Here is a 7303-nt window from a genome sequence, read left to right as displayed (position 1 = left end):
GAACATCCCTGTATCTCCTTCTCCAACTGCCAGAAACCTCGGTGTGGTATCGGACAATCAGTTATGCTGCACCGCAAACATCACTGAGGTGGCCCGATCCTGCAGATTTGCACTTTACAAAATCTGCAGAATCCGGCCCTTCCTCACAAGTGAAGCAGCTCAGCTTCTAGTCCAATCACTGGTCATCTCCCGCCTCGACTACTGCAACTCACTCCTGCCTCTGCGATTAAACCTTTGCAGTGTATCCAGAATGCGGCAGCGCGCCTCGTGTTCAACCTACCGAAGTTCTCCCATGTGACCCCCCTCTTCCGAGACCTCCACTGGCTCCCTGTAGTAGCTCGCATCAAATTTAAGACGATGGAACTGCCTCTGCCTACCTCCAAGCATTGGTAAAGCCACACACCCCAGCTCGATCTCTCCGCACAACTACCTCAGCTGGACGCCTGGTACCGCCATCGCTAAGAGCTAGCAAAGGTCGATCAGCAAAGTCACAACTTTTCTCGGTTTTGGGACCTCAGTGGTGGAACGAGCTCCCTGCCGTTCTCAGTTAATGTAAATTTAAATGATAGGATCGGCCTACTATAACCTGATAAACATAACAAGATAAAGAGCACTCTTGTCATAACATGGGGCGTTCTTTTATTGTATTTGATCAGTACACCAATGAACAAAACCTGTTGGTTAGGTTGAATGAAGACTGTACTGTCAATTTTGGCCATTGTTCAAGTCACAATGAAGGTTGTGTGGATAAAGCGCTTCCTCCTGATACTGGCTGGAATATGTTCTATATATTACATAGTTCCATCATTGATTAACCGAGATGGTACCATTGAATCATTTGGACATGGCAGTCCTGGAATGGAGCAAAGTGTTAAAGATCTGTGTAAGTGGACTCTTTACATATCTATAGCCAGTGGCGATGGTAGCATTTTGTATGGGGTGGCAAAAGAGTGGCATTATGAAATTTAAGGGTGGTGTGATGTACACGTTGTTTTTGTGGATTACATGTTGTAGCTAAATCATTACCACTTCAGCACATTAAAGGTTCTAATCATTATTCTACGCATTTGATTTGTATGGAAGGCCATTTGAGCAAAAAACGTCTCAGAAATGTCTCCTTAAAAACAGTTTGTGTTAACACACATAGTTTGGTCTTTTTATGGATGTTATATCTTTATGTGTTAATCCAACAAAAATGTGCATTTAACCCCTGCCACTTTTTTTGCATTTAACTTGGTTTATTTTTTGATCCACAATCTAGTTATCGATGCCATTTCATCACTGTTACTAAGACCAGTAATTACCCCCCCACACACACGCAGCAAAAAACCTTGTAGAACTTATAATTGTTTCCTTCATCACTTGAACAATTTAAGGGTACCGGATATACAGGCACCTTTCACAATAAGAGCTAGTACAGTACAGGTGGGGTATTGAGTCAACACTTGATGCCCATATATTCTTCACACTGGGCCTTTAAGCCAACAAGGTGTGGAGGTTAGTGATTCAGCCAAATGGAACAGTCATGGCAATTAGTGGCAGCGGCTTCGGTGGAGCAGAGGGTCTAGCATCATCACCCATATTTCACAGCTAGGCAAGGCAAGGCCTTGGGTACGTCTATGCTGAATGTGAATCCCTGAGGCATTCTTTCAAATATGTACATACGTCTTTGCTGAATGTGAATGCCTGAGGCATTCTTTCTTACCTTTCTTTCATTGCCTTTGTTCAGCTAATCACAAACTCCTACATTTTCTCTTGTCGTACAGACAACTTGGTAAAAGACCTCCATCTAAAACAAGAATCCATACAGAAGCTTCTTGAAGAAGATCAGGACAGACAAAGAAAAATAGAAGAACAAACAATTGGAATGGTCAAAAAGCCTGGAAATAAAGGGAAGAAACTTTTCCCAGAGTCTGCCCTGTTCCAGAACTGGGGTGGAGAGAATTTGTCAGAAGACGAACAAAAAGAGGCACAAGCATTATTTGAGAAGTATGGATATAACGTGTTTCTCAGCGATCGCCTACCCCTTAAACGACCTCTTCCAGACACCAGGGACCCAAGGTTGACCTTTTTCCTCTTCTCACTGTGTGTGTGTGTGTGTGTGTGTGTGTGTGTGTGTGTGTGTGTGTGTGTGTGTGTGTGTGTGTGTGTGTGTGTGTGTGTGTGTGTGTGTGTGTGTGTGTGTGTGTGTGTGTGTGTGTGTGGGTGGGTGGGTGCGTGCCAGCATTTCCTTTATAAAGTGTTTGTGGTTTTAATCTAGATGCTTAATGAAGACCTACCCAAAGGATCTGCCCAGCATTGGAGTAGTCCTTATCTACCTGGATGAGGCCCTGTCAATCCTCAAGAGAGCCATCCGAAGTATTATCGACCGCACTCCGAAGTCCTTGCTGAAAGAAATCATATTGGTGGATGACCACAGCACCAATGGTTTGTCTCTTTTTAACAGGTTTATCAGATGGAAGACAACATTACTACTATTCTGTCCAATACATTTTTATGGGAATATATTACGGCAGGAAGATCCACCCTCCCACTGTAAATGATTCATGCAAAACTATTTCCCAATTGCCATTAATTTTATTTTGCAATATATACACAGGTCGTCTCATAGTTGACCAAGGTTATTAATGTGATGCAATTATATCATTAATTCAGCAGTATTATCAATAGCTATTATTTACACAGAGATTACCCCCCTCCCCCCACAGACGACCTGAAGCAGGACTTTGACATGTACATCAAGACCATTGAGGACCAGAATCCAGGCCTCCTCATGACCAGAGTGAGACACAGTGAGCAGCTGGGGCTGACCACGGCTAGGATCTCTGGATGGAAGGCCGCCACGGCTGACGTGGTCGCCATCTTGGATGCTCATATTGAAGTCCATGACCAGTGGTGAGGGGGTACCAAGTCACCATCATATGACGTATATAATTGTGTAGACCAGGGATGGACAACTGGCGGCCCACGGGCCGCATACAGCCCGCATCCTCACTCAGTCAGTCCCGCACATCATTTTAAATTTATTTATTTTTAAAATACACAAAAATCGAGTTGCAGAAAACTCGGTCAAGAAAGAAGAGAAGCAGAGTATCTGTTCATAGAATTCAAAGGCAAACCCATGTGTCTAGTTTGCTTAGAAACGATATCAGTCATGAAAGATTTCCACTTTAGTCGCCACTACGACTACAACTGCACTGAATATCATGCTTGTTGGGTTTGAGTTCATTGAGTTGTTGCACTTAATGTTGGGCCACTGTTTTTGTAAGTTTTTTGACATCAATGAATGATGATGTATGTGAGCCCTTTGCACTGATACAAATACTAACCATTTATATGGATGTTTTAGCATAGAAAACATGAAATGAATGTATGTTGGGTTATGAATCTGGAAGATTTTGTAGGCACTGGCCATTCCTAAAATGCACCTGAATACAGGAAATCAAATCTACCAAATTCAAAATGGTAGCTTCTCTCAGTTTACATTTAGTTGATGTACAGAGTCACGAGGCCCTCTGATTGTGACTCACAAATCTGACTTTGGATTAATAATCTAAAATCTGATAGCAGATGAGCAGCCATCTTGGTGAATGAAGCGTTTCACTCTCCTTCGCTTCATATCTATTTGATCCATCATGTTGCTGGAGGGGGATCAGTAAGCTTTTACAGTAATTGGCTACGAACAGCGAACACACACATGGCCGGTCAGCACTAGTAATCTGTAAAAAGGGTCTGTAGAGGTTACCCATTTACACAGTGTAGACTTAGCCGCTGTAGAAATACACATTTTAAATCCCATTCCAGATCTAAGCGGACTGGATTAGATCCTTGAAATAAGCTTCCCTTATTTAAGGATCTGGGTTACCAGTGTCCACAATGCTAACAACCAAACAAATTAGTTGTATTTGATATAATAGTTGAATAGTTGGAAACGTGTCAAACCTTTTTAAAAGAGACCTTCCAAAAGTTTCGGAAATATCTGGTGGCCTGTCCACTTCCGGTTGGAACTGTCCCTTGAAATGTCCCTGTTTAAATTAATTTAATTATTTGTATTAATATGTATACATGATTTGATTTTTAAATGCCATGCTACAGCTTGCCTCGCTTTTCATTTCAGACATAAGGTCACTTTTGTTTTCAGGTTTGCGTAATACTCATTCAGGGGCGCTCAGCTGCTCCCTGGCTTGTCAGGGGTGAATGAAATTCAAACCCAAAAGCAGATCAATTCAAATTATTTATTTGAGGCAGAGCTAGGCTTTGGTTCTATCAATAAAAGACTAAACTCTGTGTCTGACAGGAAGAATGCAAAACACAAATACAGGTACCGCTGTTGACTAAAACAGGGAAAGAATCCAAACAAAGAAGGAAAAGCCAGGTCACTATCCGAAGAGTAGTCCAGGGGCAGCCAATGGTCAGAACCGGGATAGAGTTAAATTCCGGAAAACAAAAAACATTCAGGAACCAAACAGGCAGGCAGGCAGGGAGGAAGGCAGGCAGAATACAGGGCAAAGTAAAATGAGTGGGTCAGCTCAGACCAAATATTAGAGCAAAGTGGCACTGATAGCACAGGACATTAATGAAAACACATTGAGGAATAGGTGAGCAGGAGAAATGGCGGGAAAGAGGCAATGGCAGGATGTACAGGTGAGAGGCAGAATCAGAGGAACAAAAAAAATGGAGACACTTGTTGGGCAAAAACACAAAATGACCAGCAGGAGGTCACTGAGTCCAAACAGGGATGCTGAGATACACACACCCCCCCCCCCCCCCCCCCCCCCGTTATTCACACCCTGATCATGTTGTGGAGTATAAATGACAACACAACTTAAACATATCAGTGGCAAAGTGAATTAAATATTTTGAAATTTAGAGCAATAGTCTTTGTTGAGGTTTTGTATCAATTACTTGTTTTTTTATTGGGATCTCAATCTATTTCGGTGCAACAACACATCTATGGCAAAGTAAATCAAACCACTGGAAAAGGACAAAGGACAATGGGTGTTAAAGTTCAGTGTCAATTATTTTGAATGTGTTTTATCTCAATCTATTTCTGTGCTGCAGGGCTGAACCGTTGCTGACGCAGATTAAAGGGGATCGGAAGCTGATTGTGTCTCCGGTGTTTGACAGAGTCAACTACTATGATCTTGAGGTTGTTAAGTACATGCCTGCATCCCATGCGTTTGACTGGGCTTTGTGGTGCATGTACGAGAGATTTAGGCCTGAGTGGTACAAACTAAATGACCCCTCCTTGCCTGGAAAGTAAGTTTAACCAGAAAATGTATTTTTCTTGAACTGCATTAACAACATATCTGCATTTCCTCGATCCTAAACAATGACGTGTTGAGCCAAGTCCTCTGGTTGACCTTTTAAGGAGTCCTTCCGTAATGGGTATCCTAGTCGCAGATCGGATGTATCTTGGTGAAATTGGAGTTCTTGATGGAGGAATGAAAGTATACGGAGGAGAAAATGTTGAGCTCGGGATTCGTGTAAGTATACTACAGAAATACCCAAAGTTTTGTTATTAGAATATGAGTGACTAAAGACTAGAAGTGATTAACTTACTTATGTTATTGGGAATGAATGAATTGAAACAATGCCCATTCGTTCATTTGTAGGTTTGGACATGTGGGGGAAGTATTGAGGTTGTTCCATGCTCCAAGATAGCCCACATTGAGAGAAGCCATAAACCATACATGCCAGACATCTCCATCGCAATGAAAAGGAATGCTTTGAGGGTAGCAGAGGTTTGGATGGATGACTACAAACACAATGTCAATCTGGCCTGGAATCTGCCCTTCTAGGTACAGTTTTACAGTTTAGCCAATTTGGACTGATCTATGAACACAATGTCGAGTGTATTCTAGAATTTTTGAATTTTTGACTTTTTTGGAGGATTTGGTTAAAAAGAAATGTGGGCAGAACATAACCAGACTTGACAATGATTTTCTATTTGACTGAATTGATTAAGGTTAGGACAGAAACACACATTCTTTGGCTTAACTGATGAAGGCTTCTGATCAACAAAACACTTATGTTCGGCAGGATCATGGTATTGACTTTGGGGATGTGTCAGAGAGAAAAGAACTAAGAAAAAGACTGAACTGTAAACCTTTCAAGTGGTACCTGGACAATGTGTATCCACTGCTGGATACCTGGGACAATATACTGGCCTATGGAGGAGTGAGTTGTCTTAACTATATCAGGGTCAGGGTGGAACATGAGCTTTTTAGAGCCAAAGAGATATTCTGAATCATCTCTGGTGGAAGAATGATTATGAGGAAATATCAGAAGGTCTGTTACGATATTTCAATTTTTATCTCTTTTCCTTTGGGCAAGGTTTATACTTAGGCCTACTGAACACTCAAGAATCATGCCTTTGAATCAATTTAAACATATTTCTTCCCCATTTAGCTGAAGAACCTCAATGCCAACATGTGTTTAGACCAAGGTCCAGTGCCAGGCCACACACCGATTGCATACAGCTGCTTCTACTATATGCCTCAAGTAAGTCAAAGGTCATACTATTAAGATGTTTGGATGAAGTATCTCATGAAACTGAATTTTGTTTTTGGACGGTTCTTTCTTATCAGCACACATATTTCCGAGAGACTGGTGAGCTTTACGTTGGTGGAATCAAGTCCCATAAGTACAATTTTAATCGCTGTTTGACTGACGACGGCAACAAAGACAACGAGCCTGGCCTGAACGACTGCCACGAATCTCTTCAGAAAAGAATTGGAATTTACTGGGACTTCACCCAGGTACACATATTGTGTTGTGGGTGATTCATTGCGACAATGTTTTTTGTGGTTGCAGCAGAGAAGGATTTGATTGATGTTGGCTGAATTGTGCAATAATGACAGTGTTCCCTGATGTATGGCTGTGTTTCTCTCTTTTTCAGGGTAAAGAATTTAAGAACAAACAGACCGGTAGATGTCTGGAAATTATAAAGAGCAAACTTTTGGTACAAGAATGTACAGGCCAAAGATGGGAAATCCAAAATGTTATCAAACCTTTCTAATACATTTTTGAGTGTGTGTGACTGAGTGCTATATTGCTAAATTCTGTAAAAAATGAAATTCCACACATTTCACTGAACTGACATGAACTTCAAAGGAAATAAACCAATCTCAAATGTATGAAATTCAGTCGTGTTTTGATTCAAGCAAACTTTTAGACTTTTAGTTTGGATGAATTAGGCCATAAATCTGTCTATTGTCTATCATTAGCGTTGACGTTCTAGTTGGTAACCTCTGAATATCCCTCTCCCTTTCAAACGTCTACGGTGCCCTGCACTGGCCTG

At 41.5% G+C, this 7303-nt stretch overlaps 1 pseudogene; it reads left to right on the top strand.

Moving 5' to 3' along the window:
* The first annotated feature begins 722 nt into the window (after window positions 1-722).
* Window positions 723-7039, top strand: LOC132464697 (probable polypeptide N-acetylgalactosaminyltransferase 8; annotated as a pseudogene).
* The last annotated feature ends 264 nt before the right edge of the window (window positions 7040-7303 follow it).

This window comes from Gadus macrocephalus, chromosome 9, assembly GCF_031168955.1.
Source record: "Gadus macrocephalus chromosome 9, ASM3116895v1".
NCBI classification, from domain to species: domain Eukaryota; kingdom Metazoa; phylum Chordata; class Actinopteri; order Gadiformes; family Gadidae; genus Gadus; species Gadus macrocephalus.
The sequence above is the reverse complement of the archived record's forward strand: the minus strand, read 5'-3'. Positions and strand labels throughout refer to the sequence as shown.